The sequence below is a fragment of the Arachis ipaensis genome, chromosome B02 (assembly GCF_000816755.2).
Source record: "Arachis ipaensis cultivar K30076 chromosome B02, Araip1.1, whole genome shotgun sequence".
NCBI lineage: Eukaryota > Viridiplantae > Streptophyta > Magnoliopsida > Fabales > Fabaceae > Arachis > Arachis ipaensis.
In genome coordinates this window covers 29,021,172-29,033,805 of record NC_029786.2, presented here as the reverse complement: position 1 = coordinate 29,033,805, position 12,634 = coordinate 29,021,172, and the positions used below count along the sequence as shown (strand labels likewise).

Here is a 12,634-nt window from a genome sequence, read left to right as displayed (position 1 = left end):
TGTACCCTGTTGATTCCCACCTTGTAGTTCTCGTGAGGTAGTAGGAAGTACTTTAATCTCTTCTAGTTTCTCGTTACTCCCTCCTCGTTGTTTCTAGGAACTTAATTCTCCTAGGGAGGTGTTGATTTGCTCCCAAAAATTTTGTGGAAGAAAGTGCATCCCTTGAGGTATCTCAGGGATTTCTTGATGATGAGCTTCTTCACGTGTTTCTTGAGCTCCATGAGTGGGCTCTCTTGTTTGCTCCATCCTTTTCTTAGTGATGGGCTTCTCTTCCTCAATGGGAATGTCTCCTTCTATGAAAGCTCCAGCTGAGTAACATAGATGGCAAATAAGATGAGGGAAAGCTAGCCTTGCCAAGGGGGAGGGCTTTTCGACTATTTTGTAGAGTTCAAGGGAGATGACTTCATGAACTTCTACTTCCTCTCCAATCATGATGCTATGAATCATGATGGCTCGATCCACAGTAACTTCAGAACGGTTGCTAGTGGGAATGATGGAGCGTTGGATGAACTCCAACCATCCTCTAGCCACAGGCTTGAGGTCTAGTCTTCTAATTTGAACCGGTTTGCCTTTTGAGTCAATCTTCCATTGATCTCCTTCCACACATATGTCCATGAGGACTTGGTCCAACCTTTGATCAAAGTTGACCCTTCTAGTGTAGGGGAAAAAGTGCATTCTCTTCCATCATTGGCAAGTTGAACGCCAACCTTACATTTTTCGGACTAAAATCTAAGTAATTCCCCCGAACCATAGTGAGATAACTCTTTGGGTTCGGGTTCTTACGTTGATCATGGTTCCTTGTGATCCATGCATTACCATAAAACTCTTGAACCATTAGAATTCCGACTTGTTGGATGGGGTTTGTTAGAACTTCCCAACCTCTTCTATGGATCTCATGTCGGATCTCCGGATACTCATTTCTCTTGAGTTTGAAAGGGACCTCGGGGATCACCTTCTTCTTGGCGACAACATCATAGAAGTGGTCTTGATGAGCTTTGGAGATGAATCTTTCCATCTTCCATGACTCGGAGGTGGAAGCTTTTGTCTTCCCTTTCCCTTTTCTAGAGGATTCTCCGGTCTTAGGTGCCATCATTGGTAATGGAAAAACAAAAAGCTTATGCTTTTACCACACCAAACTTAGAATATTGCTCGCCCTCGAGCAAGAGAAGAAAGAATAGATGAATAAGAAGAAGAAAATATGGAGGAGAGGAGGGAGAGGTGTATTCGGCCAAGAAGGGGAAAAGAGGGTTGTGTTATGTGAAAATGAGGAAGAATGGAGGGCTTTATATAGGAAGGGGAGGGGGGGTTAATTTCGGCCATATAGGGTGGGTTTGGGTGGGAAATTGATTTTAAATTTTGAAGGTAGGTGGAGTTTATGAGGTAGGTATATAGGGAAGAGTGGATGGATGTGAGTGGTGAAGTGGTGATAGGGAAGAGAGATTGAGGTGATTGGTGAAGAGTTTTGGGGAAGAGTGTTTATTGGGAAGAGAGGATGAACATTGAGAAGAGGAAAGAGAGTGAGTGGTGGTAGGTGGGGATCCTGTGGGGTCCACAGATCCTGAGGTGTCAAGAATTTGCATCCCTGCACCAATTAGGCAGGTAAAATGCCTTTGCATGCAATTCTGGCGTTTAAACGCCGAATTGATGCTTGTTCTGGGCGTTCAGCGCCCAGATGCAGCATATTTCTGGCGTTGAACGCCAGCCAGATGCTTGTTTCTGGCGTTCAGCGCCAGCTCTTCCTCAGTGTGCATTTCGGGCGTCTGAACGCCAAGATGCTACTTGTTTCTGGCGTTCAACGCCAGATCCATGCTCTGTTCTGGCGTTGAACGCCAGCCAGATGCTCCTTACTGGCGTTTAAACGCCAGTAAGTACTTCCTCCAGGGTGTGATTTTTCTTCTGTTGTTTTTTATTTTTCTTCAATTTTTTCAATTGTTTTTGTGACTCCACATGATCATGAACCTATGAAGACATATAACTAATAAAAAATATAATTAAATAAAAATTGGGTTGCCTCCCAACAAGCGCTTCTTTAANNTCTAGGATTATGAAATCAGCAGGGATGTAAAGGCCTTCAACCTTTACTAATATGTCCTCTACTTGTCCATAAGCCTGTTTTCTGGAATTGTCTGCCATCTTTAATGAGCTTTTAGCAGCTTGTACCTCAAAGATTCCCAGTTTCTCCATTACAGAGAGTGGCATGAGGTTTATTCCTGACCCCAGGTCACATAGAGCCTTCTCAAAGGTCATGGTGCCTATGGTACAAGGTATTAAGAACTTTCCAGGATCCTGTTTCTTCTGAGGCAATCTCAGTTGATCCAATACATTCAGTTCATTGGTGAACAGGGGAGGTTCATCTCCCCAAGTCTCATTACCAAATAAATTGGCATTCAGCTTGATGATTGCACCAAGGAAGTTGGCAACTTGCTCTTCAGTAACATCTTCATTCTCTTCATAAGAGGAGTACTCTTCAGAGCTCATGAATGGCATAAGGAGGTTCAATGGAATCTCTATGGTCTCTAGATGAGCCTCAGATTCCTTTGGTTCCTCAAAGGGAAACTCCTTAGGATTCACGTCCTCCCCTTCCTCCTTGGATTCGGCCATGATGGTCAATTCAATGGCCTTGCATTCTCCTTTTGGATTTTCTTCTGTATTGCTTGGGAGAGCACTAGGAGGGGTATCAGTGATCTTCTTACTCAGCTGGCCCACTTGTGCCTTCAAATTTCTAATGGAGGACCTTGTTTCATTCATGAAACTCAGAGTGGCCTTAGATAGATTAGAGACTAAGTTTGCTAAATTAGAGGTACTTTGTTCAGAGTTCTCTGTCTGTTGCTGAGTGGATGATGGAAAAGGCTTGCTATTGCTAAACCTGTTTCTTCCACCATTATTAAAGCCTTGTTGAGGCTTTTGTTGATCCTTCCATGAGAAATTTGGATGATTCCTCCATGAGGGGTTATAGGTGTTTCCATATGGTTCACCCATGTAATTCACCTCTGCTATTGCAGGGTTCTCAAGATCATAAGCTTCTTCCTCAGAAGATGCCTCTTGAGTACTGTTGGATGCAGCTTACATTCCATTCAGACTCTGAGAAATCATATTGACTTGCTGAGTCAATATTTTATTCTGAGCCAATATGGCGTTCAGAGTATCAATTTCAAGAACTCCCTTCTTCTGAGGCATCCCATTACCCACAGGATTTCTCTCAGAAGTGTACATGAACTGGTTATTAGCAACCATGTCGATGAGTTCTTGAGCTTCTGCAGGTGTTTTCTTTAGGTGAATGGATCCACCTGCAAAAGTATCCAATGACATTTTAGCTAATTCAGATAGACCATCATAGAATATATCCAGGATGGTCCATTCTGAAAGCATGTCAGAAAGACACTTTTTGGTCAGTTGCTTGTATCTCTCCTAAGCTTCATAGAGGGATTCACCTTCTTTCTGTCTGAAGGTTTGAACATCTACTCTAAGCTTGCTCAACTTTTGAGGAGGAAAGAACTTGGCTAAGAAAGCCGTGACCAGCTTATCCCAAGAGTTCAGGCTATCTTTGGGTTGAGAGTCCAACCATATTCTAGCTCTGTCTCTCACAGCAAAAGGGAAAAGCATGAGCCTGTAGACTTCAGGATCTACTCCATTAGTCTTAACAGTATCACAGATCTGCAAGAATTCAGTTAAGAACTGAAAGGGATCTTCAGATGGAAGTCCATGAAACTTGCAGTTTTGTTGCATCAGAGAAACTAATTGAGGTTTCAGCTCAAAGTTGTTTGTTCCAATGGTAGGGATGGAGATGCTTCTTCCATGTAAATTGGAATTAGGTGCAGTAAAGTCACCAAGCATCCTCCTTGCATTATTATTATTTTCGGCTGCCATCTCCTCTTCTTGTTCGAAAATTCATGTAAGGTTGTCTCTGGATTGTTGTATTTTAGCTTCTCTTAGTTTCCTTTTCAGAGTCCTTTCAGGTTCAGGGTCTGCTTCAACAAGAATGTTCTTGTCCTTGCTCCTACTCATATGACAAAGAAGGGAATAACAAAGAAAATATGGAATCCTCTATGTCACAGTATAGAGATTCCTTTGGGCAAAACAAAAAGTTAATTAGTTAGTTGAAACAAATTTTGAAAATAAATTTTGAAAAGATAAGAAGATAAGGAGTTAGAAAAGATATTTTAAAATCAAATTTTTGAAAAAAGATGTGTTTTAAAAAGATATGATTAAGAGGATATGATTTTGAAAAAGATAAGATAAAAAGATCTTTTTGAAAAGATATGATTGAAATTAGTTTTGAAAAAGATTTGATTTTTTTAAAATCACAATTAATGACTTGATTCACAAGAAATCACAAGATATGATTCTAGAATTTAAAGTTTGGATCTTTCTTAACAAGTAAGTAATAAACTTAAAATTTTTGAATCAAAACATTAATTGTTGATGATATTTTCGAAAATTATGAAATAAAATAAAGAAAAAGATTTTTGAAAAATATTTTTAAAATTTTCGAAAATAAATGAGAAAAATGAAAAAGATATGATTTTTGAAAAAGATTTTGAAAAAGATAAAATTTTTTTTTAAATTGAAAATTTGATTTGACTCATAAGAAACAATTGAATTTTAAAAATTTTTGAAAAAGTCAATCCAAATTTTCGAAATTTATGAGGGAAAAAAGGATAGATATTTTTTTTATTTTTGAATTTTTAATGATGAAAGAGAAAAACATGAAAATGATGCAATGCATGAAAATTTTGGATCAAAACAATGAATGCATGCAAGAATGCTATGAATGTCAAGATGAACACCAAGAACACTTTGAAGATCAAGATGAACACCAAGAACTTATTTTTGAAAAATTTTCAAGAAAAGAAAACATGCAAGACACCAAACTTAGAAATTTTTCATGTATAGACACTATGAATGCAATAATGCATGTGAAAAATAAGAAAAGACACAAAACAAGAAAATATGAAGATCAAACAAAAAGACTGGCCAAGAACAACTTGAAGATCATGAAGAACACTATGAATGCATGAATTTTCGAAAAATGCATAAAAAATTTTAGAAAAAATGCAATTGATACCAAACTTAAAAATTGACTCAAGACTCAAACAAGAAACACAAAATATTTTTTATTTTTATGATTTTATGATTTTTTTTTTGAATTTTTCGAAAATTAATGTGAAAAAGAAAATAAGAATTCCAAAATCTTTAAGAAGAATTTCAGGAATCTTTCAATATTAGCCCAAAGCTCCAATCAAAGGGTTGGACATGGCTTAATAGCCAGTCAAGCTTTAGTATGTAACTCAGATATACTGCTCATTAGTTATCAAATTAACTTGCCTCTATGCTGATGGTCTGGAAGCCTTAGTCCAAAAGATTTTAGACATGGCTTTACAGCCAGCCAGACTTCAACATGCTTCATGAAACTCTAGAATTCATTCTTAAAAATTCTGAAGAAAAAATATTTTTTTTTTGAAAATATTTTTTTTTTTGGGAAAAACGAAAAAGAAGAAAATATTTTTGAAAAATTTTTGAAAACTTTTTGAAAATAAAATAAGAAGAAAATTCCCTTCCCAGATCCTACTCAGAATACCACAGACAAGGTTTAGACTTTCCAGATCTCAGGAATGGCCATCTATGGGTTCTAACTTATACCACGAAGATACTAATAACTCGGACTCGGTCCCCTGTATTAGATATCTAAGAGATACTCATTCTAGCTTGGTTGCATGTAGAACGGAAGTGTTTGTCAGGCACGCGTTCATAAGTGAGAATGATGATGAGCGTCACATAATCATCACATTCATCATGTTCTTGGGTGCGAATGGATATCTTAGAAGCGGAATAAGTTGAATTGAATAGAAAACAGTAGTACTTTGCATTAATTCATGAGGAACAGCAGAGCTCCACACCTTAATCTATGGAGTGTAGAAACTCTACCGTTGAAAATACATAAATAAAAGGTTCAGGCATGGCCGAGAGGCCAGCCCCCAAAATGTGATCACAGGATCAAAAATACAATCCCGGATGTTCCAAAGATCATAAGATGTCTAATACAATAGTAAAAAGTCCTATTTATACTAAACTAGTTACTAGGGTTTACAGAAGTAAGTAATTAATACATAAATCCACTTCCGGGGCCCACCTGGTGTGTGCTTGGGCTGAGCTTGAAGTTTACACGTGGAGAGGTCATTCTTGGAGTTGAACACCAGTTTGTAACGTGTTTCTGGCGTTCAACTCTGGTTCGTGACGTGTTTCTGGCGTTTAACTCCAGACTGTAGCGTAGAACTGGCGTTCAACGCCCTTTTGTGTCATCTAAACTCGGCCAAAGTATGGACTATTATATATTTCAGAAAAGCTCTGGATGTCTACTTTCCAACCCAATTGGAAGCGCGCCATTTTGAGTTCTGTAGCTCCAAAAAATCCACTTTGAGTGCAGGGAGGTCAGAATCCAACAGTATCAGCAGTTCTTCTTCAACCTCTGAATCTGATTTTTGCTCAAGTCCCTCAATTTCAGCTAGAAAATACCTGAAATCACAGAAAAACACACAAACTCATAGTAAAATCCAGAAATATGAATTTAACATAAAAACTAATAAAAACATCCCTAAAAGTAACTAGATCCTACTAAAAACATACTAAAAATAATGCCAAAGAGCGTATAAATTATCCGCTCATCAACGGACAGGTCTTGCTCCCTCTTCCTAAAATATTCTGTGCTCACATACTTGAGGGTTGATGCCTACTATGTCTGCCAAGCTCCACCCGATTGCCTTCTTATGCTTCCTCAGCACATCAAGTAATTGCTCTTCTTGTTGAGAAGTAAGTTCCCTTGCAATGATAACTGGAAACCTCTGCTCATCTTCGAGATAAGCATATTTGAGATGCGGAGGGAGGGGTTTCAATTCTAACTTCTGATCATGAGCAGGCTCTGGATTATCTGGGGCTTGTGAAAATGGCGAAGTGCCCTCATTGTCAGTTAAAAGGGTCCCCACACTTGGACCTTGTCCAGTGTGCCTCTCTTCAAACTCTTCCTTGTGAACTTCAGCTACACTTTCATCTATGACATCACACTAGAAGATAGAACGATCTTTTGGGGGGTTGTCAATGATTCCATTCAGATTGAAGATTACTATGCGGTCATCTATTTCAAAGGAGTATGTTCCTGAAAATGCATCCAATTTGAATTTTGATGTCTTCAGGAATGGTCTTCCAAGTAGGAGTGATGATGGGTTATCTGAATCATTATGGGGCATTTCCAAGATATAAAAATCAGTGGGAAATATAAGCACTTTAATGTTCACCAAAACATCTTCAGCAACTCCAGCCACTGTAATAATGCTTTTATCTGCTAACACAAAACGAGCTGCCGACCTTTTTAAGGGAGGGAGCCTCAAAATATCATATATAGACAAAGGAATTATACTGACACATGCTCCTAAATCACACATGCAATCATAAATTACTACACCACCAATAGTACAGCTAACTATACAAGGACCTAGATCACTACATTTTTCAGGTAATCCTCCCATTAAAGCAGATATAGAACTACCTAAAGGAATAGTTTTTAATTCATTAATTTTGTCTTTATGGATACATAAGTCTTTTAGAAACTTTGCATATTTAGGTACCTGCTGAATAACATCAAAAAGAGGAACAGTTACCTCAACATTTTTGAATATTTCTACCATTTTGGGGTCGGGTTCCAGCTGCTTCTTGGGCTTCCTTGCAAGTTGTGGAAATGGAATAGGAGTAGTGTTTTCTGTGGTGTCTGCGCCTTTTGGTGCTTCCTCCTGTGGTTGAGCTATTTCTTCTTCAGCTATGTCCTGTATGTCCTCTTCCTCTTCAACATCTTCTATTTCTACTACCTCTTCAGCTGAGGTGTGTTCTGGTGGGCTTGGTTCCTCCTGATTCCTCTCCTGCAGTGTAGTTCCAGACCTTAGGGTGATGGCATTAATGCCTCCCTTTGGATTGGGTAATGGTTGAAAGGGGATTCCAGTGGAGCTCGAGGGTTGGTTACTGGAATTTTGCGTTTATCCAATCTGTGACATAAGAGCTTGCAAAGTAGAGGTGAGACCATTCAGACTGGCATTAATACTATTCATGATGTTATTTTCTATGGTCTGTTGTCTTCGCTCAAAAGATTGTAGTAGCTCTTCATTAGGAGATAAAGAAGAATGAGTAAATTGAGAGGTCTGCTGTTGATTGTTCTGTGGTCCTTGGTTTTGCCTCAGGTGAGGTGCTCTGTAAGGTTGATTCTGCTGCCTGTTGTTGTTATTATTCTACCTCTGATTTCCCTTATTATCTCGGCCTCCTTTGTTATTATTGTCCCTCCAATTCTGGTTAGAATTGTCTTGCATTTAGACATTGTACAGATAAGGCATTTAGACAATTAGCAAGTAATATGCAGTCAAATAGGCAATCTGAAACAATTCATGTAGTATGCATATGATGAAAGCCTGTCCCTAGTGGCTGATGATATCATCTGTCGGTTATAGAGCCAACCCAACAAGTCCTGGTAGCTAACTGTTGGACTGTCCCTCTGTCGTGTCTCCCCAAACTCGAGTTATACTCAATATAAATTTGATCATAATCATGATCCATATCCATCACCCTCACTGGTGAATATTCATGGGGGTGAGCTCATTCGGGGCTTTTACAGTGCCCGGCCACCCTGACGACATAGGGTTAACAGAGCTTCGAGTCTCAACCTGGAGCACGGGGTGGCTAGCCACTGCTTTCTCACAGGGAAACTCTCATCTCCGATAGTGGAAGTGCAAACATTCACAATTCATTCAACAGCATATATGCATTTATTCTTAGCCATAATCATGGCTCCGCCGTAACATGGCAATAATCTAGCCATCCGGCTCACGGTTAAATCCATAACCAGCCAATTCATTAACAATCACGGCCCTTCGGCCCATGGCATAACAAGCACTTCCACCGCCATCCTCCGCATCTCACATAATCATCTTTGATCCTCATTTATCATTCATTTTTCCCTTGCTTCACTTGTAAGTTACCACATCCCCTAGCTCCTTTTTCTCATTGCTAGGCATACCATAATGATCTAAAACACAAATGGTGAGATTGGAGGCTTAGAAGTATGAAATTTGGCTTTTAAAACTCAAAAATCAACTTTGGGATGAAAACAGGGTCACGCGTACGCGCACTCCACGCGCACGCGTGGATGGCCACAAAACTCATCGACGCGAAAGCGTCATACACGCGGACGGACGGATTTAAAAATAGCCAAACGACGCGCAAGCGTCAGCCACGTGTACGCGTGGGTGCTCTTGCGCCCCAGGCACAAAACTGGCACAACTCTGAAACAACTCTCAGGAAAATAGCTGGGCATTTGGTGCAGCGCATCGACGCGCCCGCGTGGATGGTGCTTTCTTGAAGAACGGCGCGTACGCGCCAAGTGCGCCTACGCGCGGAGGGTCATTCTGTTAAAAATTTTCTAAGTTAAAAGCTGCAGAATTTACAGATTCAACCCCCAATCTTCCGACGGGCATAACTTTCTCATTTTAAATCGTTTTCTGCCCGTTCTTTCAACAGCATGGACATCCCGGATCCAATTTCATTTCTAAATAAGTTTGGTACAAAACGGAGATCCGTAGTCCAAGTTATGTCTCATCTAAATATGCCCAAAAATCATATTTTCATACAAAACCACAAGGTGCCATTTTCAAAACAAGCCATTTTCAACTCTTTTAAAAAATCAACCAAAACATGCCAATTTCAGCCCTTTTTGAAATCAATCAAAATGTACTAAAATCAACATCAAGCCATCCTCAACTCACACTTGATACTTTACCAAAATTTCCAAAGTCACCATCTAACCATTTTAACACTTCTCAATCAAATGGCTAAAGGACAAACACAATATCATGTCATACATCCTTCCTCATCCCAATTTCCAATAATACTATTTTCAATCAACCATCATTATACATAATCAACATCATACTCACCATCAACATGGTACCACCCATCAATTCAACCTCAATCATCCATCAAGCATATATCACAACATGCATTTCTCACATATCACACAATCAAGGCATCAATATTCATAATTACATATATGAACACATCATATATCTCAACCATTCAACAACATCAACAATTCAATGCCTATCTTAGGGTCTCTAGCCTAAGTATTTCCTACCACATTACATATTAGATACGAGAAACCGAGACCATACCTTAGCCGATTTCCCAAGCTCAACCGGAGCACTTCCAAACCACTTGTCTACAAGCTCTCAAGGTATCAACACCTCCAAGAACAGCTTTTATCACACAAAACCCTCTCCCAAGCTTTCCAAAATCACTAATCAAGCTCCAATATTCACATATACACAACCTAAGCCACAATCACCATACCCATACACAACATCTCAATACCCAATCATCATAGAACAAAAAATTACACTAGGGTTGAGAATCTTACCATACCCAAGGTCCAAGGAGACAAGATTAACTTTCTCTTTCAAGAGAGTTGGGTCCTATAACATCAAAGAGCCCAAAATCTCAACATTTCACCCATGAAACTCGAAAACAAGGGCTGGAATTTTGAACAGCAGAACGTGGCTTACCTCAAGATTGATTGTATGGGTTTTTTAGAGCTCTCCGCGCTGAATGCGTGGCCGTAAATGGTGTAGCGATCGGAGCTCTAGATCAAAAGTTATGGTGGTTTGAAGATCAACCAAGGGAGAGAACTTGAGAGAGTGTTCTTCCCTTCCTCTCCACTATTTCAGCGTGAATTAAAGTGTTGTGAGGAGAAAAAGTGCTGAAATGAGTGTTTTTAGGGTTTAGTTATGTTGGGCCAAGGGCCCACTTTGGGTCCGGTTGGCCCGGTTTGGCCCGTTCGGTCCAATCTTGGTCTGATTTCTATAAAATTGGTACCAAAATTCTCGTCTCAATCTCCTCTATCATATTAAGCCATAAAAATCACATTTTTGGCTTTCTAGAATAAATTCTCATTTATGGGTTAATTAGCCATTAATTAACCGGGTCTTACAGGATGTGCGACGGGGGACAGTCTAAGGTTTTCGGACTTGTCGGATTAGCTGGATAACCAACAGATGGGCCCCATCAGCCATAGGACATGCATGCATCATATGCATTTATTTGTTTTGATTGCTATGCATTTCTTGGATTTGCCTAATTGATATATATCACCTGCTACCTGTTATACTTGCTACTTGTACTATCTGCTCGTTACTTGTGCGTGAACTTGTTTGGTTGCTTGTTTCTGTTGCATTATGAATGATGGAGGAATGGAGGAAATGGAGAAATGATTTGGTGTCAGTTAGGATTGAAATTGAGTAAGTTAGGTAGATTTAGAACACCTACTCCTGTTTATGGCTTCTGTTTAGTACTTAAGTTGGATAACTGAATAACGGAGTTCTACGATTGCCTATGGCATTCTCAGGACCTTATTAATTATACGTGTGGTACTTTTACCATGCTGAGAACCTCCGGTTCTCATCCCATCTTGTATTGTTGTTTTTCAGATGCAGGTCGAGAGGCTCCTCGCTAGGCATCTGGATCCTGGGAAGCAAAGTAGTCCTTGGGTGTATTTTGGTTTTCTGTTTGTATATATGCATATATGTATTTAGCTTACTCTCCAAATAACTTATGTATGCTGCTCCTCTTAGAGGTTGAGGGAGAGATAGGAGTTTACTTTGGTATTTTGGTGTATTTTGGGGATACCTATGTATGTATATATATATCCTCCGGCCAGCCTTAGCTCAGGGGCTAGCCAGCCTTAGCTTCGCAGGCTGAGTCAGAGGCTAGTTATGTTGTTTCCTTGGCCTTCCTTTACTCTTTTGCTTATCTTTATCATGTTCCTATTAGGTTTCTTAGCATGTAAGTAATCCTTTCCGTTGAGCGTTGCGCTTTTCATTTTGTGATTTTTGTTTACCGTTTTGTTTCAAGGCTCCTAGTATATTATCTTCTTCTCTATTACGTATTTATTTTGCTGTCTAGAGGTCCGTAACACCACATTACCTCTGTTCTATGACTTAAGCGTAAAACTCTGTGTAATAGGGTGTTATAGGTTATATATAGATAGTTACTATCTCCACTAAATAATGTATATAAACTGTTTGACTCCTCTTAGAGGTTGTCTTGAAGAACAGGTTTTGGTAGTTTGTCCTTGGGGTTTCCCTTGGGTTTCTTACTTTATGCTTTATATATACATGTATATACTTTTATGCTTGGACCGGTTATCTTCGCAAACCGGGTCTTGAGTTTTGATATTTGTACCTTTGACACTCTTTTGTTTATGGATTTGCGTTAGTCTATCCTTTGTCGGTTTTGTTGCGTTATCAATCGGAGTGTTGCGCTTTTCTATTTAACAATTTTGTTTTACCCCTTTTTCTTCAAAGGCTCCTAGTTATAAACATTTCTCACACTACTATATGTACTAAATTTTATTTTTGAGGTCGTAATACCTTGCCACCTCTATTTTATGACTTAAACATAAGACTCTGTATGGTAGGGTGTTACAAAAAGTATAAGCACACTGACATAAAACAACAATGCCAGAGAGAGATAGGAAAAAATGCTTAACTTCTTATACAAAAATAGAAAGATATTTCAAAACAATCCAAAGAAATAGATCACATTTCAA

General features: G+C 39.1%; 1 long non-coding RNA gene across 1 annotated transcript in view; it reads left to right on the top strand.

Annotated features, from left to right (window-relative positions):
- Window positions 1–11,690, top strand: part of LOC110267590 — a 24,030-nt gene extending 12,340 nt beyond the window's left edge. Inside the window, exon 2 of the long non-coding RNA XR_002355381.1 lies at window positions 11,514–11,690. This is a non-coding gene — a long non-coding RNA (uncharacterized LOC110267590). The remainder of the gene's footprint in view (window positions 1–11,513) is intronic.